The sequence below is a fragment of the Myotis yumanensis genome, unplaced genomic scaffold (genome assembly GCF_028538775.1).
Source record: "Myotis yumanensis isolate MYYU_CA2020_CCGP unplaced genomic scaffold, mMyoYum1.0.hap1 SCAF_6, whole genome shotgun sequence".
Taxonomy (NCBI): domain Eukaryota; kingdom Metazoa; phylum Chordata; class Mammalia; order Chiroptera; family Vespertilionidae; genus Myotis; species Myotis yumanensis.
Window position 1 is genome coordinate 66,874,002 of NW_027223757.1, and position 26,280 is coordinate 66,900,281.

The following is a 26,280-nucleotide window of genomic DNA, read 5'->3' on the forward strand; positions in this document are numbered from 1 at the left end:
GTAAGCAACAAGTTGTATAAATACTATAAACAAAGACTAAACTCAGTAATTTTAGAGGTCAATAATGACATTAGAGAAACAGTTTCTAGTAATAACCATGGGAGCAAGACTGTAAGGTACTGAAATGATGGTAAGCCTCCCGGAGATTTTAGGGAGATGAAGACAGATAAGGTTTTATTTTGAAGAAGGAAAACAAGATTCAAAGGTTTTTTGTGGGTTTTTTTTCTATTTTGTTTATCACAATGGAAAAGTCCCATGCATCTTTAGGGCTTGCAGGAAAAAAAAAAACTGTAAGAGGAGAGAAGGAAATTTCAGAAGCATATGGAGAAATGAAGGGGCATAGCACTGGACAAATGAAACTATGTGTGATTAAAAGCCATAGATTTAGAGGCTAAAGGTATTTTATTTTCAAATCAATGGTCAGGTAGAGAATGAATCTTTGACTGAGAATTAGACCAATAGGATGGAGATTTTTTTAAAAGTGCCAAAATTCAGGCACTAACTTCAAAGGTTCTGCTTAGCAAAAACAGCATCCAAGATCACATTTATTCAAAGAATGAAATCAGTGTGTGTGCTTTTTATAAGTACAGGCATACGGGAAGTCCATATAAGGTGGAGGGAGGTGAATTATACATAAGCAATTCTAAAATCGGGAGAGAGGATGGTCACACACTAGGGCAGGTGGAGAAATAGGACCTTCAGTTCAGGACAGAGGCAACGTCAAGAGAGATTATGCTCTGAAAGGGGTTCTGGGGTGGTAGTGGGATGGAGGGGGGCAAAAGGGGGACATCTGTAATACTCTCAACAATAAAACTTAAAACATAAAAATATATGACCAAATTGGGGGGAAGCTGAAGTAATGCTCAGTCAAGGGTTTCTAACGGCACAGAGAAGTCGGAATCCAGGGGTGTTGAGAAGAGGGTGTGGAGGTGTGAGAAGAGCCGGAAGATCTAGAATAGCCATTCTGGGGAAAGAAAAGCATAGACATGAGAAATGGAGCTGGTGACAACACGTGGATTCAGCTGAAGGCTACATGATATTTCACAAGTGGAAGACACAGGTTATGTGATTAAATGTCCATTATCACACTCCGAGAAACACAATACCCAAACAATTTTAATTACTCCATGAATGTAAAATTGTTCTGTGCAGAAACAGCACATCTGCAACTATTAGTATATCATGGGTTTTGGAATTAAACAGTCTCTGTGCCTTGTGGCAACTTTCTCCACTACTAGAGGCCATCTGATACACAAGACAACTGGAATTCCCATCTGGTCTCCGGGTAGCACGGGGAGCCCGCGCACAGCCTGAGTGAGGTTTGGGGTCTTAAACACGGCCTGCAGTTAAGAGTGCACCTGCACTGCAGGAAAATGATCCATCGCCATCTAGCAAACGCATTTTGGAAGCAAGGAACCTTTGCTTCTCTGTGTTTGTATGTATTTAGGCAAATGGCTTTCTTCCACAAGCCCGGCTTTCCATATTGCCTCTACACACTCCGTTCCCTTTGGATTTAAAGTGCACTGCGTATGTAAAAGGGAAGTACCGTATGCACTTGAAGTATTACCTTATTAAAGTGTTTGAGTTCTTAACTCTCATACCCATGGGGTAGGTAGGAAGGAAGCAGTGTTATTTAATTATAAAGTAACTCCCTCCTTAACCAAATGCTTTAAATTATACCAAGGCAATATTTTCATTGGCGGCATTTAAATGGAAGTTATATACAGCCGTCTCCTGGGGCATTAGTACTCTGTCCTCTACCTTTAATTTGACCTGGAGAGATTTCCCAGAGCTGTGTTAGCCAGCAGGCGAGGGAGGCGGAAACAGGCCCACGCGCCCATTAGTCAGAACTGTGGACTTGGAGAGCACACATGTCAGTGTTTACTGAAAGCTCTTTCTAATAGGTCTTGGGAGAAGGCAGATGGGTTTTCACTCTACCTGAGAATTATCTTCCTGTAAAGTGTTTATTTTTGAAAAGGATTGTTTTTTAGTTGCAAAGTTAAACAAATGGACCATGTGTACATCAGAAGGCTGACACAAATTAACAAAACGCCATGTATCAGAAAACAGGGAGTCTTAGACGCAAGGTTACGAAGCAAATGCTCTAAGTAAATTCTTCAGAAAAATATTTCCCCTGTGTCTGTGACCTTTCCACCTCCTGACAGCCATGGTATGCAGCTCCTGCTCTTCTCTCTTCCATCATAAATAGTTTGAATCTTTTTCTCCCCTTGTGGTTTTTCACCTCCTTCCTTCAAATACTGGATGTTCAATTTCCCCTGGGTTGATATCTGCTCCCTTCAAGCCCCCATCATCTTTATTCATCTTTTATTGATCACCTCCCACAGAGTGGATGTTCTTAACTGACCTTTCTTTCGGGTCTATATCAACCTCATTCTTAGCAAGTGGCCTTACCTCCTAATTCTCCAAGAAAAATCCAAACAGATCATCTAATCTATCATGAGGTCACTCCTAGAGATGCCCTCCACTTCAATCAGTAACCCAGCTATCTCTTATCCTCCTCTCCAATGTCAAAAAATAGAGACACCCCACTCTGCTCAGACACTGGACCCCACACCTTCTCCTCCTGAGGTGGCCTTTCACTTATCCTCATCAATAGCACCATATCACCATATTTGCTATCTTATTTGTCTGGCTCCCTGCTTTCTATCTTTAAATATAACCATATCAACAAAAAGCCTGGAGGAAAGATCAACCCCCTAACCCCAAAATGTACTAGACCCTACTGCTCACTCATGTAGCCATTCCAGGAGTCTCAGTTCTACTCTCATTAGTGCCTTTGAACTGGCTTCTGCTCCATTACTTTGTGTCCGAAGTAAACATGATTATAAATCACCCAAACCACAAGCACACATCACACACAGGCACACAAACTCATACACATCGACATGCACATACCCCATATTCTCAGGATTCCCTTTCCGTCTGACACTGTCATATTTGACTTGTCTAGTTTTCCTCCAACACCTTCAATTCTTTGACTGGCTGTTCTTGCTCATGATGCCACACCATGTCTCCTTTCCTGACGCCCTGTCCCTTGCATTCAAGAATATTGCTCAGTCTTCAGTCCCCTGCTCTGTGTCCTCAGTGAAGCATCCATGTTCATATCGTCAACTTTTCCAATGGTGGTTTTTCAAATCTCCCTCTGTTTCTTTTTCCTACATCACATGTAACATTTAACATAAGGACTGATGAAATGAATAGAGTCTCATCTATATTTAGTTTATGAGTTATTTGAGTGCAGGAACCATATTTTCTATTTTACACACCTCTTATTCCTCAAATCCCCACAAGCATGTCAAACTCGCAGCTGGCGGGCCATATGCCTCATTTAAACAAGGCATGGGGCCTGCCAGCTGCGTGTTTGACATGCTTGCCCTAACAGTGATGGCGAACCTTTTGAGCTCAGCTTGTCAGCATTTTGAAAACCCTAACTTAACTCTGGTGCCGTGTCACATATAGAGATTTTTTGATATTTGCAACCATAGTAAAACAAAGATTTATATTTTTGATATTTATTTTATATATTTAAATGCCATTTAACAAAGAAAAATCAACCAAAAAAATGAGTTCGCGTGTCACCTCTGACACACGTGTCATAGGTTCGCCATCACTGCCCTAGGACAATACTTTGCAGAGAGTGAGCATTCAATAAAAAATGGGCTGTCTACCTATCAGGTGTTATGTTAAATCCTGAGAAGAGAGTACAAATAAAATACAGTGCAAGCTTTCAGAGTCCCCCAGCATCGATGCAAAGCTGTAAACAGCAGAACGATGTGAGCAGAGCACGCTATGAGAGTGAACAGGAGAGCGAAGGCCTCCTTCTGCCCTCCCCGTTCTCAGTTACATTTGATGATCAGCCTCATCCGAAATCTCTGTCCCTCTGAATGCTTGGTCTTTGAGACTCTCTCCTTCAACCAAAGGGCTGGCAGGAAAGGCATGTGTTCAGAGACTACGAAAAGTCTAATTGTCCTAATCCAACATGGGATGACACTGTCTATCCTGCTTACCTCATGATTAACATGAGGATCAAATATAGTACACTGCACTGGAAAGCAGTCTGTAAGTTTTTATCCTTAGTGTTAGCCTCTGACTTACACAGAAAAGTTAATCACGCTTCCTAACTAAATGTGTGACCCAAACCACAATGTGACACCATGCTCTTCCCCCAGAGACCTGGGCTTTCACAGAGCTCACACTTTCTCTGGATTGATATTCACTTCATATTATGGGCTGTTACCTCAGATAAGTCATATAACCTCTCTGGATCCAAAAATCCTTCTAGATAGCGATTTACTTTTTAAATTCCATTTTAAAATGACTGTGCTTTTTAAAGCTTGCACCTACAATAGTCTAGCAGATATTTCCAACGTGGTATCTGTAGGGTGTGGTTATAGGGTTAAGCCTCGGACTGACCTGTTGGCAAAGCCACAACAAGTCCCAGCTTAGAGGGCACAGTCCTCTTAGCATAATTAGGCTTGACCTTATGACACTCCCTAGATCTTACCTGGGTAGCTAATGGGTGAGGGAGATGCAGCAAGTGCTGCCAAAACAAGTGAAACGCACAAGAACAGTGTAACTATGGTGACCACTACCTTGTTTACCTCTGGCTATAAAATAAAGGCTCAGCTTGCCTGGGTCTCTCTCTGTGGCCTCAGCCAGGCACAGGAAGATCCACCTACACCCAGCTTATTCTCTTTGTCTGTCGTTTCTTCATCCTTCACCGCCCTCACTCAGGCTTTCAAACCCTTGGCTGAGCTGGCTCGGCACAGGTACCCTTCCAAGACCTCAAACCACACTTTTCCATGTTTTCTTAGGGATATGCCAGCCACTCCAACCAGAAGGAAGCTGCCTTATTTCTGTCAATAACACATCATCTTAAAAACGCATCAGATTAGGAAAAATGTTGGGTTGGGTTCTTTTTTACTTTCACTTTCCTCTCCCAGTAAATTACTGAGATTAGTTTTATCATGTCTTTTCATCTATTCTTTTTATTCCCATTCTTCTCCCCTCTCTACTGAGGAATTCATTGAGACTGTCATAATTCTGCACTGTCTGCTCTGCTAGCCTTTAGTTTCTGCCTTCAGATCAAATGATGCAACCTTTATTATAACTCTCCGCAACTGTTTTTGACATGACCCTTATATTTTAAAAAATCTCCCCTAGGCATCCCTTGCTGAAAAGATGGGTTCTAAATTACCCTGCCTACCTTGCCTATCTGATGTCTACCATTCCCCTGAGAACCCTTTTTGTGGTATCCACCTGCAGACATCAAGAAGATTAAGGTAATATCCTCTCTTGCCTTTTTCCATTTCCTCTTCTACTCTTCCTAAAAGACCCATATCAAGTCCAATTTAGTCCAAAAAAAGTTTTCTAATCAATCTCCTATGTTGAGCATGTGCCCAGTTTTGAAAATTATTTGGCAAGTGCTGTCTCACATTGTCACTGATATTTTTCTGTATGTATTCTCTTCTTCCTGTAAATTGCTCTATCCTTATCACCTAGGGTTGTGCCTTTTCCATAGTAACTCTCCCAGCTTTTGATGAAAGTGCTCATGATGTGCTGTCATCTAGTCAGACTCAGGCCGTTAATACCTTCCACAGGTACCTCTGTTTCATGTGTCCCACCTCAAACACCCATTCTTCTACAACTGAACACAACCCTTTCACTTTCCATGAGAAATTTTTTAATCAGTTTCAGAGTGTGGACCCAGTTAAAGAAGATACTTCTTAGGATGCCTGGTGGGTAAATGGACTCAAATTCAAACAAACAAACAAATAAATAAAATGGAGCCTAGCAGCCATTTCTACACAGGGGCCTCTCATGTAAGTTGCACTTCAGACTTCACAGAGAAGCCTGCATTGAACTGCCTGCCTGCACTGTTTCTACCATTTGAGCCAGCCCTCATAAAGAGAGGAGTTCCTGAAATCCTAATTCAACCAATAGGACTGAGGCTAACCCCATCCAATCAGAGCTACAAGGCTATAGCTCCATCAACATCTTCACCAACAAACCAGAGCAGTGCATTTCTGACCAATCAGGACAGTGCCTTTGGACCAATAAAACTAGGAGGATTTGGAGCCCTCATTTGCACGAGGGTGGACCAATCAAGGACCAGGGCAGGGGACTTTTGTCTATATAAATTAGCTGCTCTCTGACTGAGGGAGCGTACTTTCACTTTCTGCTAAAGACTGTTTCCCCAGTTGAGCTGACACAGGAGAAGTATCACAGAGGCAGAGAGTAGCAAGCCAACACAGACCTGCAGGGAGCAGAGCAGACCAGAGAGGAACAGAGCCAAGCTGCCTAGCCTGAGAGGGGCTTGGCCTCAGGGCCACCTGGCCCCAAGACTACCTCACAGCCCTGCTGTTTTCACAGCTGTGCTGTCTCACAATTGAGCTGTTTTTCACTGAATGAATTTTACTTCTTCACTGCACACCAAATTAGGGATTCCTGTTGGCTTTGAATTGGCACTAATGACCATTGTTGATAAAAGTTAACTCCAATCTATTATTTGTTTGAATCTTTGAAATTAAATTAACTCCAATTTCTCCCATAACTAAAATATTTTGCAAGTTTATACAATATTTACTCAATAAAAGATGACTTTTACTAATTAAAAGCAAATAAACATATAATGCATGTGCCTGCACTCTGGAGAAAGAACTTAAATTTTGCCACTTGAACTTAATCTCAAGAGCTCAGTTTGACATTCAAGAGTGTTCATCAACTGGGTCCATCTTCTAATTTCACATATTTCTCTTTATTTAATCCATATATTTCTGAGACTTTTTAATGTATGCTTCATATTCAGGAATATTCTACCATTACTGAAAAACCATTACCTTTTTTGGACTAAGCCAATTCCTATAGTCTCTTAGTAAGCTAATTAATTCCATTTAATTTCTTATAATATTTTTAATACATTATCTTGATATTTGTTTATAAATTACTTACAAATCACCTCAAATTTTCATGTACAATTTTTTAACCAATTAAATTATAGGTCCCTAAAATGCTAGAACCTCTGCTATACATTTCTTTGTATTTTCTATGGTGTCTGGCATAGGCTGATGTGGTATTAACAGAAAAATAATGATAATTAAGCTGAATGAACACAGAATTACAGGAAATATAAAATTAATACCCAGTTATTCAGTTATTGATATTACTATATCACATCCTGTGGGCAGTTTATGTTATATAGACTGAGGATTTACAGTGTTTAACAAAGTTTTTACTCAATAAATAATCATACATATTTAATAATTTAAATAATTACACTATGTCTTCTTACATTTATGATCTCTCTACATATGAAACAGGATTTTCTAGCAATGAATAGACAATAATTTGGACAATGGGATAAGGATAGTACTTATCTGTGTTTTTCTTTTTAAACCATCAGCCTTTCTGATTTCTCAACAGGTTGAATTTTGAATTATTTGAGTACAAAATTCTTCCTTAATATGGGGGAAATTTTAATAAGCTTTTTGATTATATAAATGTGGTATAATACCTAAGAGACAACCATTTTGCATAATAGCACATTTTAAATAGGTTTCTTCCTTTCTCCATGAAGCCCAGTTTTATTTAACTTGAAGGCTGAGCTGTGTCTGGTCAAGAGAAAAACTTGTTTTTCTCTGCTTAGCCTTAGAATATTAGGTCAGTGGGGCAGAGGAGGAAGCAGGGTAGGCATCCACTGTTTGGGAGTGACCTGGTTAAAGATAATCTTACTGAGAGGAAATAAACTCATCTATGAAATATGATAGAAGACAAAGCAATTAATGCTCAGTGAGGGGCCAAGTTTCCTGATGGAGCCTGAAAGTTATATCTAGAATTGACTTGCAGTCATTCTAGCTTGTCCTGAATAGACAATTCTCCAAAGTGGACATACAAATGACCAAGAGACATTAAAAAATTGCTCAATGTCACTAATCATCAGAGAAATGCAAATTAAAATGACAACAAATCAACAAATGACAAGTGCTGGAGAAAAAGAAACCCTAGTACACTGCTGGTGGGCATGCAGATTTGTACAACCACTACAGAAAACAGTGTGGAGTCTACTCAAAAAAATTAAAAATGGAACTGCCTTTTGACTCAGTGATCCCACTTCTAGGAATATATCCTAAGAAGCCTGAAACACCAATCAGAACGAATATATAAACCTCTAATAGCAGCATTATTTTCAGTAGCTAAGATCTGGAAACAGTCCAAGTGTCCATCAGTAGATTAATGGATAAAAAAGCCTTGGTACATATACACAATGGAATACTATGCAGTTATAAAAAAAGAAAGATTTCTTACCCTTTGAGACAGCATGGAGGGACCTGGAGAGTATTATGCTAAGTGAGATAAGCCACACAGAGAAAGACAAGTATTATATGATTTCACTTATATACAGACAATAGTGCCATGAAGGTCTGGGGAGGGGGTGGGAGTGGGTTAAAGGAAGATCAATTGGGGGGGGAGTATCCATAATACTTTCAACAATAAAGATCATTTTTTAAAAAAATATTACCAATACATGTAGAGCTCTATTATAACTTTCTAATCATGCCAATGTAATACTTCAACTTTTTTTTTAAATAAAAAGTTCAACTGAAAAAAAAAAGTACTGTGAGTTTGTAGAGCCTGGACTTAGCTATGCTCTGAGTGACAGGCTTGGAGAACCAGTTGTCCAGGTAGAGAAACAGCCATCCTGGAAGAGAGACGCTGTGCTTGAGGAAGACAAGAGCCTCAGCAACCCAGGGCAGAATGGTGGGAATGGTAAGAGCTCATTGGGACTTCCAGAAATAGGGGGAAACGGAACCTAGAAAACAGCACACTCCCTGCAGCCAGCCATGATGGGATTTAGACAATAGTTGTGTATGCATTAAAGGCTGAAGTCTATTGTTTCCAACATTTCAGTTACATGCATTAAAACTACAGTTTTCTGGCCAAATATACACATCTACCAATTCATACCTCCCTCTTCAGCCAGCACCTCTACCCACATCCCCTCTACTGGTCAATGTAGGTTTTGGAAAACACAGCAAAGATGATTGTTAAAAAGAAGGCAGAGGTGAACAGAAGTCTTGTAGGAAAACAATCACACACACACACACACACACACACACACACACACTATTGTTAAATGCCAGAAAGAAAGAAAAATATTATGAACAAAGTTGTAAGCAACTGATTAGCTTCATGTTAATTTTTTTTCATTTTGTTTTGTTAATCCTCACCTGAAGATTTTTCCATTGATTTTTTTAATTGAGTGGAAGGGAGTGTGGGAGGGAAGGAGAAAGAGAAACAACATGGATTGGTTGCCTTCCGCACCTGCCACAACTGTGGCAGGGATAGAACACAAACCCAGCTATGTGCCCTGATTGGGAATTGAACCCAAGACCCTTTAGTCCAAGGGCAGATGCTCTAACCACTGAGAAACCGACCAGGGTTTCTTATTAATATTTTTATTTAGAGCAAATTTGCTTTAGTGGAAAAATTAAGGGCTAATCTATTCCTAATTTATAAATTCATTTATTCTTGGGCCCTAAACAATAGGAATACAAAAACACTGTTTTTGTGGAAGTAGATAATGCATATACCCTATTTTTTTAATAATTCTTTATTGTTGCAAGTATTACATATATCCCTTTTTTCCCCTGTTGATCCCCTCCAAAGCACCTCCCTCTGCCCCAGGCCTTCAGCACTCTATTGTCTATGTCAGGGGTCCTCAAACTTTTTAAACAGGGGGCCAGTTCACTGTCCCTCAGACCATTGGAGGGCCGGACTATAGTTTAAAAAAAAAACTATGAACAAATTCCTATGCACACTGCACATATCTTATTTTGAAGTAAAAAAACAAAACGGGAACAAATACAATATTTGTATTTGCATGTGGCCCGCGGGCCGTAGTTTGAGGACCCCTGGTCTATGTCCATGGGTTATGCATATATGCATACAAGGTCTTTGGTTGACCTTCTTCCACAAATTCATCCTATACCCAAGTCACATAGATTGAAACTGTGTGCTCAATATTGTATAGTTCAGAAACATAAAAGTTTTTATAACAATTCAGAGATCAAAAAAAGAATCAATATTTAATGGGAATTAAAATAATATAAAATATTCTAAAATTTGCTACTTCTTTTTTAGAGCAATATTTTTTATTCTTACCACAGAATATGTGTATATTGATATTAATAGCAGCACTGTTAATTGCTACATTTCAAAAAGTCCAAGATCATAATATAGCTGCTGAAATTTTAATGTGTTTTTTCATTGACCTAGTATGGTAACAAAATGGATGCTCATTAATGAAATATTCTAGTTAACACAGAGTTGTATGTGGGTTACCAATTATCCAAGAATTAGAGTACACTAAAATAGTTAATTCCTCAACTATTACAAGCAATTTAATTTTTCATTGATTCGGATTGTGCTTTAGGAGCTTGTGTTATTGTAGGGTCATATATGTCTTACAATATCTTTGCAGTGTGTACAAATGCTGCCCAATACACCAGACACAGAAAGCTTTCCTCTAGGTTTGGCTATTCTGACTTATTCTTGCACTAGAAATTCGTGCAAGGGGCTCGGCCCTCACAGCCCCAGCTTCTTCTGGAAGGTCATCCAGAAGGAAGCCCAGAAGGTCATTCAGCTATCCGGTCTAATTAGCATATTATGCTTTTATTATTATAGATTAGAAGGCCAGTCCTTTTTTATGTATAGTCCATCTACTGGTATGATATGAGTATTGCTACAAAAAAAAGTTAAAACAGGTAATCATAGGGATTAAATAAGGTAACATAAAATTTAATAACAACTAGTGTTATTGAGTAGATTCACAATGACATAAAACTTAATCATGATATGCTTATTTTACACCACTTTTATTCAACATTACAATATGAAACAAATTTACATGCAATATTGCTAATAAAATACTGATACTACTAATGACAATTTTGGCCAACTGGTAATATGAAGGCTGTGGGCATTTTGTTGCCAAGAAAACTCTCAACTAGATAATTCTGACTATTTCTAGGTTTCATAATCTCCCATAAATTATTCAAAGATCCTTCTACTTCATACTTTCATATCAATCTTATTCCCCACTGCATGATTAGTGCCAAATTCACACATGCAATTGGCTGAAATGATTCCATTTACAGTACTTAGATGAATTATGCTAAGGTATATGGAAATGTATATTTAGTTTCTGAGTCAATTTTTGGAAATTCCTTCTGTTGCTTGAGAATGAATTCTATAGGTTCAAATAGATTTTAAAAATTAACTAAAAAGCATGTCTTTGACTGCAGATTACAAAAAAGAGCTCTTAATTGGTCCATTAGCACAAAGTCTGCCTTGAATATCCTATATAATAAAAGGCTAATATGCAAATAGACCAAGCGGCGGAACAACCAGAACAACTAAACAACTGGTCACTATGATGTGTGCTGACCACCAGGGGGAGTGCACAGAACATGGTGGGCTACGGCTGCAGCGAGATGGTGGAGCAGGTGAGTGGGGGCGCCAGACCAAGGCGGGGCGCCAGTCACTGCCATTGGGGTGAGCCTTTGGTGGTTACTGAAAATTCTTTGCTCCCACACGCCGCAGTCCCACCTGGCGCTTGCACCTGCTGCCGGCACCGGCCCCACTCACACCCGCTGCTGGCACTGGAGCTGCCACTCACACTCATTGCTGGCACCCAGCACTAGTCCTGATCACTTGGTGCCATCAGCGGGTGTGAGCGGCGGCTGCCCCAGGGCTTCTCAACCTCCCCCTGCTCCTGAAGGGAGATTGGGGCAGCAGCTGCTGCTCGCACCCACTGCTGGTGCCGGCTCCAATCGCTCCGCAGCATGTGGGAGCAGCAGTGGTGGGAGCAGGGCTGCCCATAGACGGGACCAGGGGCTGCGGTGGGAGGGGCTGAGTGGGCGGGGGGTGGGGGGGCATGCGCAGAGGATGGGCCTAGACCTGCCCCTGTGCCTACCGCAGCCTCGAGGCCCACAGCTCTTTTCAAGGTTCATGAATTCACACACTGGGCCCCTAGTATTATATAAATGTTTGCCTTTCAGTGATTTCACAGCTTTTGCTGCTCCCCATACATGTACTGATGATTCATTATTCTCTGAGAAATAACAGAGGTCACATACACATAGGCCCATTTTTCTGTTCATATAGCCAGTCTTCATTCAGTTTGGCTATTTTTATATTTATAGAATTTTTTTCATGTATACAATATATATATACTTATGTATAAATAAATTCACAGATTACATGTCATTGTATGAGTTAACTCACTGAACACAATTTTGTTTCCCATTTCACAAGGGGCTCACTGCCTCTTGTCCTGCCACCTGAACCCTATGTAAGCCACAGTTAGTACACACTGCCTTAACAAGGTAGAGACTTATGGAAACTATAAGATTCCCCTAAGCCTGCTGCTTTTATGACCAATATATTTTGTCCAAAAGACACATCAACAGAATAACAGATCAAATTAAACAATTTACAAGACAGAACAAATGGACTATGGGACCAAGCACGTAGAGTGAAATATTAAAGGATTTGAAAAATCAAATTATCTTCAAAGAATATGAAATAAAATTAAAATGTTAGTTTAAAAGAATTAAAGAGTAAAAAAAAACTTTAAAAACTCAAATAAATGATTTTGGAGAGTCTGGATAAAAACTACATAAGAAAAAAAATAAAATAGAGAAAGCCCAAGGATAAATAATAAAATGCTCTACTGAAAAGTAAGAGTGAAAAAGTGAACAGTTTTACAACCAAAACAAAGAACAGTAAGAAAGGGCCAGCGAGAGAGCATTCATGCCACAAGGCCCAATGGGACGAGCTCAATAAAGAAGACAGGAGAAATAGGAATATAATTACAATGTAGTTTCCTATGTACTATTAAACAAACTCATTTTTATTATATTAACATTATAAGCAATTCTGTAGTGAGATCTATTCTAAGCAATTATAGAAAGGGTTCTGATAAGTCAAAAAGAAGAAAGCAATAATAATAAAAAGGGAGATGTTGGATAATGATATGAACAAGAGATATTTAGAAAAAATACAAATCACTAATAAACACAGGAAAAGATTCTCAGCACACTAGTAATAAAAGAAAGGTAAATTAAAACAATAACATGATACATTAAAAATACATTAGAAAGAGCTGTTGTTAGATAAATTATTTAAATTGATATTATCCAATGTCAGCAAGGCTATACCAGAAAGAACATTCTCAAGTTTTATAGGTTAATTTGCAATACTAATTTTTAAAAATAGGAAAAATTATAAATATGCATATACGTGATCGTGAATTCCACTTACAGGAATGCATTTTGTAAGAAAATTTCTACAGTTTTTTACTGCAGTGTTTTTTGCAATAAACATGTCCATCAAAAGAAGAATGTGACAATAGAAGAAACAGTGTCTCAATTTAAATTCTACAGAAATTACTGATGCCTTCTATAAAATACACTAAAGCTAGTTTTCCAAAGCATATCATACAAGTAAATATTATGTCTACTAACATATAATATCGTGAAAGGATCATTTTGCAATGATTGCGTGCATATTTTTAAAATAAAAGCACATGTAAAAATTAACAGACATTGTGGCCCATATAATCGCATGGTTCCTATGAAATTCTGATTCATTCTCACTAACCAACTTGAATGATATTAAAACATCTTATTTAATTCTAAACCTAACCTCCTATCATATTCCCACTGGAGATTAAGGATACAAGTTGATTTTTAAGGTGTTTTAATTATCTATTATAATGTTTTTTTGTTTCTTGTTGATATTTGTTTTCAATTTGTCATTTCATGGATTCATATAACTAGAGCCCTTTGTAAAGCATGGTGAAATATTTAACAAAAACAGTGTGTGGTTATTAGTAGCACAGAATTCTATTCACTATAATATAGCGAGATTTGTTCTGAAAGGAATAATTTATTGATTAGCACAAAGCAGTAGAAGCAGAAAACATTACCTGGGTCCAGTAAGTTTACAGTAGCTAAAAAACAGTGCCCCAAAAGCTCTGTGTAGATCTGCTACTTCTGGATAATTGAAATACGTCTCCTACGGTTGTACCAATGTTGATGAGTATTGTTCACTTGAAAACATTAAATGAACATCTCTCTTAACAGGCTACCAACTTCAGATGGGAACTGTTTACCCCAAAATATAAGCATGGCTCACTCCTTTTTTCCTTTCAGATCCTTGCTCACATATCACTATTTTAGTGAGCACTTCCTGACCACCCTATTAAAACTTGTATTCCTTTCTCCCCAGCAATGTTGTGCCTTTTCTCTTTTATTTTTCTCCACAGCATTTGTCACCACTTGGTAGATTATATATTTAGTTATTGAATGGATTTATTGTAGGCCCTCACTCACTAAAATATGAACTCCCCATAAGGCAGATATTTCTTGTCTACTTTGTTTACGATTATATCCTTAGCCCCTAGAGTAGTGCCTGGCCTATAGGAAATATAGAAGAAATACTTATTCTTGGAGACTTTCAGTTTTACATTTTTTTTAAATTTTAGTTTGAACTTCTATAGGAAGCTAAACTGATTTCTGACCACTGAGAACTAGATGATAACTAGAACATCAAGGGAAGAGATGATCTATGTTTGAACAGTCTACTTCAGGGCCCTCATTTTCCCTGGCTCCAGTTTCCTGGCTTGAAGCTCTATAATCTTCCCACCCTCTCCCTTCCATCTAGTTCCTTACAATAACATCCATATTGCATATGAGCCAAAGTGGCAAGAATTTGCATTTTTGAGGCCTGAATATGTGAACTGAAATTCTGATGCCAGTCCTAAGGAGCTAAACAACTTATTAAGAAACAATATCCTCATACAAAAATCTCATTGAAAATAATACCTTTTTTTTCACTATTCAATAATAATAACCAATTACAAAATACTCAGTCCCATGAAGGATGTGGGGAACTGGCACCTGGTTGAAGGAAGATTAGTTGATACAAGACTTATAATTGACTCGTAGCTCCTAATAACAGTAATTCCACTTATAAGCAGTAATAAATCTCAGGCTCACATAAAGATTTAAGCATGAAAATACTTATTTTCAGATTATAATAAAATGTGAAAAAAATGACCAAAAACTTTTTAAAAAGTTAAACAACTTACAGTGTTTTTTTTTCACAGACTAGAGTATATCATAACTATATTTAATATTTTTTATTACCTAGAAGAGTGCTTATTATATTATTAAGAAAAATATTCTTATTAAAAGGTGTGGGAAATTAAAATACTAAAGATAAATAACTCAAGCATGTTAAAAATAGAGATAAGACTGACAGAAAATATGACAATTAATAGGAGTGTGTACCTCTGGTTGTTGAGATGACTATTCTATAGTAAAAATAAAAGCAAACGGGGAGAGTGAGAGAGAGAGAGAGAGAGAGAATAGTTTTTTAATAATTGCCAAATTCCCTGTGCCAGCTAGTGTGGATCAGTTGGTTGGGAGTCATCCCATATACTGAAAGGTTGGTGGTTTGATTCCTGGTCAGGGCACTTGCCCAGGTTGTGGGCCTGATTGCTGGTAGGGGTCATGCAGGAGGCAGCCCATCCATGTTTTGCTCTCACATCGATGTTTCTCTCTGTCCCTCTCCCTTCTTTCCTCTCTAAAAATCAATAATTTTTTAAATTGCCTACTTCTGCCCTAGCTGGTTTGGCTCAGTGGATAGAGTGTCAGCCTATAGACTGAAGGGTCCAGGGTTTGATTCTGGTCAAGGGCACATGCTGGGGTTGCAGGCTCGCTCCACAGTAGTGGGCGTGCAGGAGGCAGCCAATCAATGGTTCTCTCTAATCATTGATGTTTCTATCTCTCTTTCCCTCTCCCTTTCTCTCTGAAATAAATTATATATATATATATGTAAATAAATAAATTGTCTACTTCCCTTAGGAATATAAAATAAATGTAGAATAAATTTTAAGATGCTATATTAATTAGGCAACTAAAATTATTTACTTAATATCTAGCCTTTTATATTCACACAATTCAACTTTTATTATCCTTTAGTCATAAGTTCACACATCCTCTAAAAAGCATCCCATTCTTGTTTTCAGGACTTCTCCAGTTTTCTTCATCCAACCCCCTCCATATCTGTTACTTACCCATACAGAGCCTAGAGCCCTCAGTTAAATATTACCAATACAGTCAAACCCTGGTTCTCAAATGTCTCCCATCTTGGATAATTCGGCTCTAAACCAAGTTGTTCACAGAAAAATGTCTCAGTTGTTGAACAAAATTTGACCTGACAACCCTTTCATGCTGATGTATCAGCAACGTGACAAAAAGAATGTCTCAGGACACAAAGGAGAGCATGAAAGTCAGTTTACAGTCAAACTTCACATTGTTACTATCTCTGGAAATTGTGCTGTGAATATTTTTATGTTGTTTTCTTGTTTTGTTTTGTTTTTGTTTGTTTTTTTGCTTTCGTTGCTGGCAAAATGGACAATTAGCACAATTTTAAAACATGAAGAGGCCATCATGAGTGCTAATGTTGCTAAGAGTGTGAAACAATGATCACAGGCAAATGAATAGGTAGAAAAACTGTGGTTGGTTTGGATAAACAAAAAGCTGTTAGCCAGTGACTGCATTTTGGAGGCAGTGATATGTGAAAAAGCAAAGATGCTGCATACTGACATCCTGAAACACATCCCAGAAACAAGTGCTGAAAGTGACTTGTTTTAAGGCTATTAGGGAGTGGCTCAATAACTTTAAGAAAAGATGTATTTATTTATAGATTAAACAGTACATTAGACATGTACTGTATATATAAGAAAGGTTTAAACAGGGAATCGTTTGGGGGGTCTGGAATGAATTAATTCAATTTGATTGTTTCTAAAGGGAAAAAATGATTCAATTTTTTAATAAATCGCTTCTTGAACAGACTTCTGGGATGAATTAAGTTCAAGAACTGAGGTTCCACTGTATTTATACAGAATAGTAATATATCTGCACTTAGTTAAGTCTAATTGGTCACCCAAATTGTGGAAATACAAGCCTTGTTGTCAATTGACATTAGCAAATGCATATAAATGCAGTTCAAAATAATAGAGTTTAATACTATATTTCTATTGTCATGGAGATATTCCATGTTATTTGTATTATAATTTTTAAAAAATTATAGACACAGACAACAGTTTGGTGGTTATCAGAGGGAAGGGGTGTAGAATGGTGGTAAAGAGTAAAGGGGGCCAAATATATTGTATGGTAACAGAAGGTGATCTGACTTTGGGTGGTGGGCACACAATGCAACAACATACAGATCATGTATCATAGAAATGTACACTTGAAACCTACATAATATTAACCAATGTCACACTCCAACACATTTAATAACTTAAAAAAGCCAAAAGTTAATGGTTGTGGAATGAATTTAAAATATTTCTATGAAATATTACATTCAACATTTTTATAATCATAACCAGCAACAATCACAATGATAAAAAAAATTCTTCAACTTCTTGCTACTTCAATAAGGACAATGATTCTAGTAATCATTATTATTATGATTTCAAATTTAAATAGATCCATTTCATCATAGAACATTGATAAGCTATTTATATTTTTGTTGCTGTTGCTGTTTTATTGATTTCAGAGAGGAAGGGAGAGGAAGAGAGAGATAGAAACATCAAAGATTCTCATCATTGATGGGCTGCCTCCTGCATGCCCCCTACTGGAGATTGAGCCCAAAACACAGGTATGTGCTCTGACCAGAATCCAACAGCAACCTCCTGTTCATGGTCCACACTCAACCACTGAGTCACTCAGGCCAGGCTGATAAGCTACTTAAAGTCACATCATTCTCCACCCATAATGCAAAATTCAAAGCTAGTAATTGTAATACAATATTTTTTAGGGGAAAAGGAGACATGAGTGGTGATTGTATTATGGCGACTGTAAACTATTTCCAGTCAAAAAACATGTTGTCAAAATTGAAGCATTCACCCTTTTTTTTTTTAAGACAGAAGGAAATAATAGGTTTCCAGAGTCTGCCTGTAATATGAGTTTATGCAATCTCTAGTACTTTTAATCCATAAAATAAATTCAGTCTAATGCTATAAGCATCCATTAACTACCCATTTCATGCAAGGCATGGTGACAGCATTATTCCTAGTATCCTGGTTAGAGTATTTCTGGAGAATAAATTTAAACATGGAATCCATACCTCCTAATTTAGTTATAACCTCAAAACTGAGCATGCTAAAAAGTCCCAAAATTTGTAATCAATTTAATTAGACAAATCTTTAGTTTCCAATCGAGTATTTTAATCTGGCACAATCATATTGTTAAATCATTATAACCTCCTTAGTACTCTCAGTAAATTAATGAATGTATTGCTATCTCTAATTTTTAACACTGTTTTCTTCTCCATTGAATATGTTTACATAGTCTATAAGTGTTCAATTTAATTCTTCTCATATTTTAGTAAATCATCACTTTATTCTCCCTCATAGAAAAGTAAAAATATGTTAGATGTTCTGAGCACTGAATAGGCTTTCAGAAAATGGAGTAAAACTATTTTTCTTTTCAGACATATCTTAGATTGAACTGCCTACAGCTTATATTTTAATTAATTAATAACGATTCTATAATTTGATTCTAGAACTTTATTCTAGAGCTTGATTATTAATTCATTCAACTAACATATTGCTGTTTTTTAATCACAGGCTATGTATATACTAAACATGCCATGAATCGGAGTGAATAAGATAAACTAAATTATTTCTTGGAAGTAGCAGGCAAAAAGGGGAAAAAGCATTGAAGAATAATCACAGGTATGGTGAATGTTATAAAGGAGATGGTAATGGAACTAATAATCAGTAACCCTTGTTGGATAAAGAGGACTTGGAAGAAAAGTGAAGTGGATAGTATTCAAGGCAGGTAGAATATCCAAGTCCATGAGGATGGAAAGATCAAGGTGAATTTTTAATAAATGAAATGAGTCCTCTATGGCTTAGTATAGAATAGCAAATGAGGTGGGGAAATGAACAAGATAAGGGTAGAGATATAAATATTTACTTTTTTATCTTTGCTTCTTAGTTGCAGTAGGAAAGTAAGGATATTCAGTTAGGATGACATGGCCAGTGATATAATCTGTCATAATGTTTGAATTTTTCCTTGAATTTTGTGTCAGTGTCAGTCATCTTCATAAGTAGTATAGAGCTGTGCGATTTCTCTATTTTAATCACTTCACTTTATTCATTCAAGTAATGAACTTTCTAGCAAAAGCCTAGGTTAGACTCTATCAATAGGGTAGGAAGTAGAAAGCTACTCAGGTGGCCTGATAAACTGACCTATTAATTTCCTTAAACAGATCATCTGTAGTTGATAGATGTGCCCTAAATTGATTAGTAGCTTCCTTCTTTTTGAATGTCCTTGTCAACTGTATATAGCCAACTCTACCCATTTACATTACTATCCTCTAGTTTTTCAACACTATTCCATGTTCTTACAGAATCAATGTTTTTCTTCTACATTAGTATCACCCTATATATATTTTAAACATCCACAGGGATGGCCCTTTCAGAGTTTCATGACACCAAATACAATGTTCTCTTGTATTTTCCCAGTTCACACATGCACAAATCTTAAACCACATCATTATGATAAAAGGTGGGATTTCCTATCACTCACCACAACATTGTGACCCTCTGAGTTTTCAAAGCCTTCAAGAACTCCCTATTTTTAATTTCTTTGTTCTTCTTGATAAGTTAAAATACCATTAAGTATGACTTTTGCCAAATGATATACCTTCCACTGATAAATTCCCAGTCAAGAAAAGAGAAAGGATGCTGATTTTTCAATGTGAATGTATAGCTATAAATAAGTACTATGGGCTTGACAGAAGACAATCTGTAGGTGTGCAGTGCTCAGAAAGGAAAAAATGGTAAAGAAATGTTCAAAATCACCCTGCTTGGAGGAAGTGTGAAATATGTCTTTGTTCCTCTCCCCCTGTATTACATATGCCTCTCATGTATGGCATCAATAATAGTTCCTTCCATCTCAAGTCCCCTGAGAAACTTTTGCATATCCTACAGCTTTGTTTTTTCGTACAAAATATTTCTATGAACTTTGTTTCATTTTCAAGTTTGTGTGATTATATATTTATTTAGGAGACCACCTGCTTCCATGAAGGATTTGAGAGAGCACCCGCTATCATTACTGAACAGCACTCTCTTGCACCCTGAAATGAAAATTCTCATAAGGATGGTGAGTAGTGGTTCTCAGAGTATGGTCCCAGACCAACAGCATCAGCATCACCAGGGATCATATAAAACATAAAAAAAATTAGTCCAGCCCAGCCTAACTGAATCAAGATCCAAAAGCTTATGCTTACCCAGCCGGTATGGCTCAGTGGTTGAGTGTTGACCTATGAACCAAGAGGTCACAGTTAGATTCCTGGTCAGGGCACATGCCTGGGTTGTGGGCTTAAGACCCAGTGTGGGATGTGCAGGAGGCAGCTGATCAATAATTCTCTCTCAACATCTATCTATCTATATATCTATCTATATATCTTTCCCTTCCTCTCTGAAATCAATATATACATTTTTAAAGCCTGTGCTTTAAGAAGCCCTCCAGGTGATTTTGATGCTCTCCAAAGTTGGAAAACTATGAATAATTTTTCTTAATCCCGACTCCACAGTAAAAATATTTGGAAGCTTTAAAAGAATACCCTTGCCTAGGACTCACCTAGACCATGTGATTCCAAATATGGTGGAGCCCCGGGTTTCACAAAGGTTCGGATACACAGGGAGGGTGGTATCTTGGTCTCCTTCACCTCCCACACATCTCTGACACTTCAACCTGACTCCTGTCCTCCCTCAGGGCAATGCTTTGCAAAGACTTCCTGACCTTCCTGTTTTCCAGTTTCTCAGATCTCTTTTCAGTCTCTCACATTATTCACCACCTCTCCAGACCACACCACAATTTTCCCTATGGTCATATGATATGAGAGCATGGGTTTTTATCTTCTTCATTTCTGAGTTTCAAATTGTTACTTACAGCTTTTATAACTAGAAACAAGCTTCCTTTAAAAACAGTTCAATATTAAAATTTTTACAATAACACTGAAAAAAATTTTAAGACTGGTAAATTTTGTTTCTAAATGACTAATTATTCAATGAGCAATTCTTTCACTATTATAAGGAGTAATAAAATTAAATTGACTTATAAAAAGACATCATGTTCATGAGTAAACACAAATATACCCACAAAGATACTACTGCATGATTTTCACTCCATTAACAATGAAGTCTTAGAAAAACAACCCAAAATAATTGAATAACTATGCATGTGTATGTGTGTACATATATACATTTAAGTTGTTTAAATATGTCATTAAATTTATACAAGTTCATTACTTCTATAAACCATGATCAATTTTTGTACATAGTGATAATGTGATCAATATGTCTATAAATTAGTAATATCCAAATATATCTCATTTCCTTCTCATCCTTAAAATTAATATAATTTTACACTGTAAAAATGACTAATAATATTACTCATTGTTTTTAATCTAAAGAAAAATAATTTGGTTTAGGCATAAATGAATATGTTATAAACTATGCTTGTGACTAAAACCTGAGTAATCAGAAAGTGTATAAAAATTATGAGATTGAATATTAAGGATACATTATAATTATTAGAAAGTGTGAAACATTAGAAAGACACAATCTTTTAGAACATTTGTGTTCTAAACAAACTTGAAGCATTTTTGTAAAAATATCAGCATTGTAGGCCATAAGTTATAATTTGAAATTTTAAACTTTTCTTGTAGCTTTCTTTGTGTGATTGGTCTCTACTTGTCTTGAAATCTTGAAATGCAGCTTAAATTAGGGAAAGAAATATGACTATATCTTAGGTTATATTATGCATCAAAATTTAATGCATATTCCTTCTAGAAGAATCAAATAGGAATAATTTAAATACGCCCAAGTGGAAGCAAGGTTTGTTGTGGGGTTGTTGTTTTTTTGTTTGTTTGTTTGTTTGTTTTAAGAAATTACAATATATAATTGACCTACAGAAAACATGTAACATAAAGATTAAGATAACTCCTGGCGGCCCTGTCCAGGTGGCTCAGTTGGTTAAAGCTGAGCCATGCTCCATGTACCAAGGTTGCCAGTTGGATCTACTTCAGGGCACATGCAAGAATCAACCAATGCTCTGGCCAGGTGACTTACATCATCACCCTGGACACCAAAAGGTTGCAGGTTCGATTCCCAGTGGATTGAAAAGAAAAAAGAATTAACCAATGAATGCATAAATAACTGGAACAATAGATTGATGTTTCCTTCTCTCTTTCAATCAAAATCAAGCAATTAAAAAGATAGATATCTATTGGAAAACACTTTTGGGAGAAGAGAAAGATTTCTTATGAGATTATTGATCAAATATTCATTTATATATCTGTCTCTCGTCACTACTAATTTCAAGTCTCTTTCATCTTCAGCAGAGTTGGAAAAAAGAACAAATAACCTTTGTATTTCTTACCTATAATTTTTTAAATTTGTCCAAACAATACATCTGACTCACTTATCCTTGACTATAGTTCCGAGAAATCATTAAGTCCTTCTTTTCTCCCTAATGAAGATTTTCCTCCCCTTTCTGAATAATTAAGATTTTTTTCTTCCTTCCTAAGCATTATCAAAGCAAGCAGCAGTTCTGGAGAGCAAGCACTGTCTAAAGCTGTAGATTAACATTTGAAATCAAAGCTACCTGCAGACTTATGACTAATTAAAAACAAGGACACCCACGTATAAATGAAAGTTATATATAATTAAAAAGCCTCATTTAAATCATGAGTTTTAGCATCTTCCACAACTACTTCTCTGTATAACTGAGTTGTTAAGGATTCTAGAATTGACTCTCAAGTTTTACCTCCTTCTCTCCTGCTCACCAACAATAACCTAAAGCAAAAAGTAAACTGGGGAGAATGAAAGATGACTGTATAATTCACAGTCCTTAAATACCCAAGAGTCAAAGAGGCGTGTGTTTCCTCCAAGTGGATCATTTCAATATTTATGTGTCCATATTTTCTAATTCTCTCTCCTGCCCAAGTCATCATTCTATGTTGAATGTTTACTGGATGTATGTCATAAATCCATCTTAAAATGCAAAATTTTAAAGGAAAGACACATCAGAGTGTTTAAATTCTGTAGAGCATTGCAGAAATTTACACATGAATAAAAGGCTACCCCTGTCATGGGGTTAATTTCATTTTCTCTTGTGATGCTTCATTCACCTCTTGTGATGGATGGTTCCAAAGGTTTAAAAAAAGGAAATGACTTATACCAGGTCACATGGTTATTTATGGCTAAGAATCTACTAACATTTTAAATATGATTTTACTGCAAATTTAATTTAAGCATCGATATTTACCTAATTCAGTTTTGGAAAGACTTTTACGTGCCAGGCATTGTGCCAGGCACTGGACACATAAAGATGAACAAGACACTGGCCCTATTTTCCAATATTTCACTATTTAATCATAGAAACAAACAAGTAAGAATAGAATGCAGCCTTATTTCCAAATACCAATTGCCTTATTTTTCAAGCAAGTACCAGTTGTCTTATTTTGCCACTAGGTTGTAAACGTCTGTAAGGCAAAGGCGATTTCTTATTCCTCTTTGTATTCCCAGAGCTGAGAAGACTGCTTTACCTGTTTTTAACTTGGCACAATAGACTTTTGGCTTCTAGAAGCAGGATCTATAGTATAAGAATATAGAGAAAAAATGTGTATTTGTAAATGGAGAATCAATAAAGCAAGAAGAAAAGCCATTATCTGACTGCACTTCCCTTAGCACAGCACTGATGTTAACTGTTCTGAAAAGTGCCACCATAATAGCAACAGTAATTGCAACAACCACACAACAATAATTGAAACTTTGGCTCTGATTCTTTTAGTAGTAAGCATAGGAAAGAGATTCTCAGGAATTCTTATATGACCCCAACCTGGCTCAGCGCCCATCACTGCCTGCCCTGGAGCACAAGAACCCCATACAAAATGAAGGCTGTGGGTCTACACGAGCCAGACATGTCCCTCCAGATCCTGCTCCACGCTGGTCATTTGGAATCCTGCTCTGGCTTTTTATCCACAGTATCCATCATGCTCTCTAGCACTGGACAGAACACTCTGAATTTCTGTTTATTTGGATGTGATATCAGATGGCATATCATTTCCTTAGTTATAACAAGGTGAGTAAAGGTATTAAGATAAACAAAGTCTGACACCCTCCCCCCATTAGAATGCAAAAATGTCCTCAATTTACTTACTAGTTTTATGTTTGGATTATTCTATCCTTATATCTTCTAAATTCCTTGCCTACACCAGAGTGGCTTAGCTTAGATTGGTAATCACTAATGGAAAAGAAAAAGGTTTATATATGTCTCTTAGGGAAAAAAAATAGAGAAAAAAATAGTGCATTGCATAATCTTGGCTTGAATAAGAACTTCTGATAAATATACTGTCTGACTGGGAACTATATTCCTACACTGTAATTTTCCCACTTAAGTCAGAGCTGCACAGCACTGTCTATTGGATAAGTTTCAAGACCCTGGGGTCAAACTGTCCTGTTGAGCCCTAGCCCTGCCTCTTCGTGCTGCCTGTGTAACCTTGTGCCTCAATTTCCTCACCTATAAAACAGGGCTAATAATAATCCCTATGTCACAGGGATGCTATTTAAAATAAAATAAATTATGTATATAATTTGGCAGAGTGTCTAGCGCATAGTGCTATGAAAATGTTTTTATGTATACACTTCTGTTTTACAAAATAAAGTAACATGAAAAGCAGACTAGACTCTGCATGGTCTGGAAAATTCAATGGCTATGAAAAAGGTTTCTTTATGGCTTCAGAATGTTTTTTTGTTTTTTGTTTTTTTTTTGGTCCCATATTGCCAGCCTGGGAGATGAGGCTTTTGTGGTAGTGATAGACTGCCAAGAACTCAATTTGCATACCTACATCTGGATACAGAACGATGTACTGCAATATTGTCAAATATCATCTGGACATGTAGTGGAAAGGATGTTCCTGGGAACTACCAAATAGCAGCAAATATGTTATCAAGCTGCAAAGGAAATCAAAATGTACTTTAAAATGTCCCTTTAGTGTACTCTGTCAATACTTCAGAGTTCAAAGAACATAGCCTATCTTCTAGGAATTTCATTAATGTATTAAACCATCAAAATGTCAATTTGAGTAAAACTTACAAGCAAAAAGCCATCCCCAATAGAAGAGTCAGAAAAAGGAAATCAAGTAAAATTCAATAAAAATGCCCAGATAAAATCAAACAAAAGAAATTTATATTAAGCTTCTGACAAATAACTGGCTGATTATTTCATTTTTGGAAGCTATTAAAAGTTCAACAGTCTTCTTTGGTGAAGTAGTTCAGCTGGACTAGGGGGAAATTTTTTTTGTTGTCTGATGGAAATGACAACCATTTTATCACCGTGAAAACTCGCTGTCAACTTAAGTGAACTCATACCAATAAATTTCTAGCATCAATTTTCTACTTTTTCATGTGACATTTGGATTTTCAAGGAATGAAAATAATGTTCCATATATAAAACAAATCTTACGAGCCCTTTAAAATTAAATTGAGACAGTCCCAATGAAAGAAAATATAGAATTGCAATAAAACTTTATAATGATAAACGTGTTTAGTGTAAAAAGTGACTTTTGGGATAAAGAGTTAAATTACTTACCACCACAGTTTTCTGTATATATATCTTTTGCTTTTTCTCCTAAGTTAATGGGATAGTATTGAATGTAATCTGGAAAGGCTGTTTAAAAACAATCAGCCGGAGATTGAGAAAGATGATGGCATAGGGAAACGCCTGTAATCACCACCTCCCACAACCACATCAAAATTACAACTAAAATACAGAACAACCATCATCCAGAACCACTAAAAGCTGGCCGAATGGAAGTTCTACAACTAGAGAAGTAAAGAAGAAAGCACACTGAGACTGGCAGGAGACACGGAGGCACAGAACGGGCTGGTCTGGCACCCACCTGTGCCACTTTTTTTTAATTGGGAGGGAGCTTGTCTCTGTGGAAGCCAGTGTCCCAGAGCTGGAAAAAGAAGTCCCTACAGACAGTAAGAACTACGGGCTGTAAAAACCGGTTCAGATTGGGGCTCAGTGACACAGAGGCTGCTGGAAACCCAGCTGTTCCTCTTAAAAGGCCAGCACCATGAATTGAACTTACAAGGTTCTG

At 37.0% G+C, this 26,280-nt stretch overlaps 1 protein-coding gene across 5 annotated transcripts in view; it reads right to left on the reverse strand.

Moving 5' to 3' along the window:
- Positions 1–26,280, reverse strand: part of ADGRB3 (adhesion G protein-coupled receptor B3) — a 699,707-nt gene that overhangs the window by 585,352 nt on the left and 88,075 nt on the right. The gene's annotated exons all lie outside the window — the stretch shown is intronic.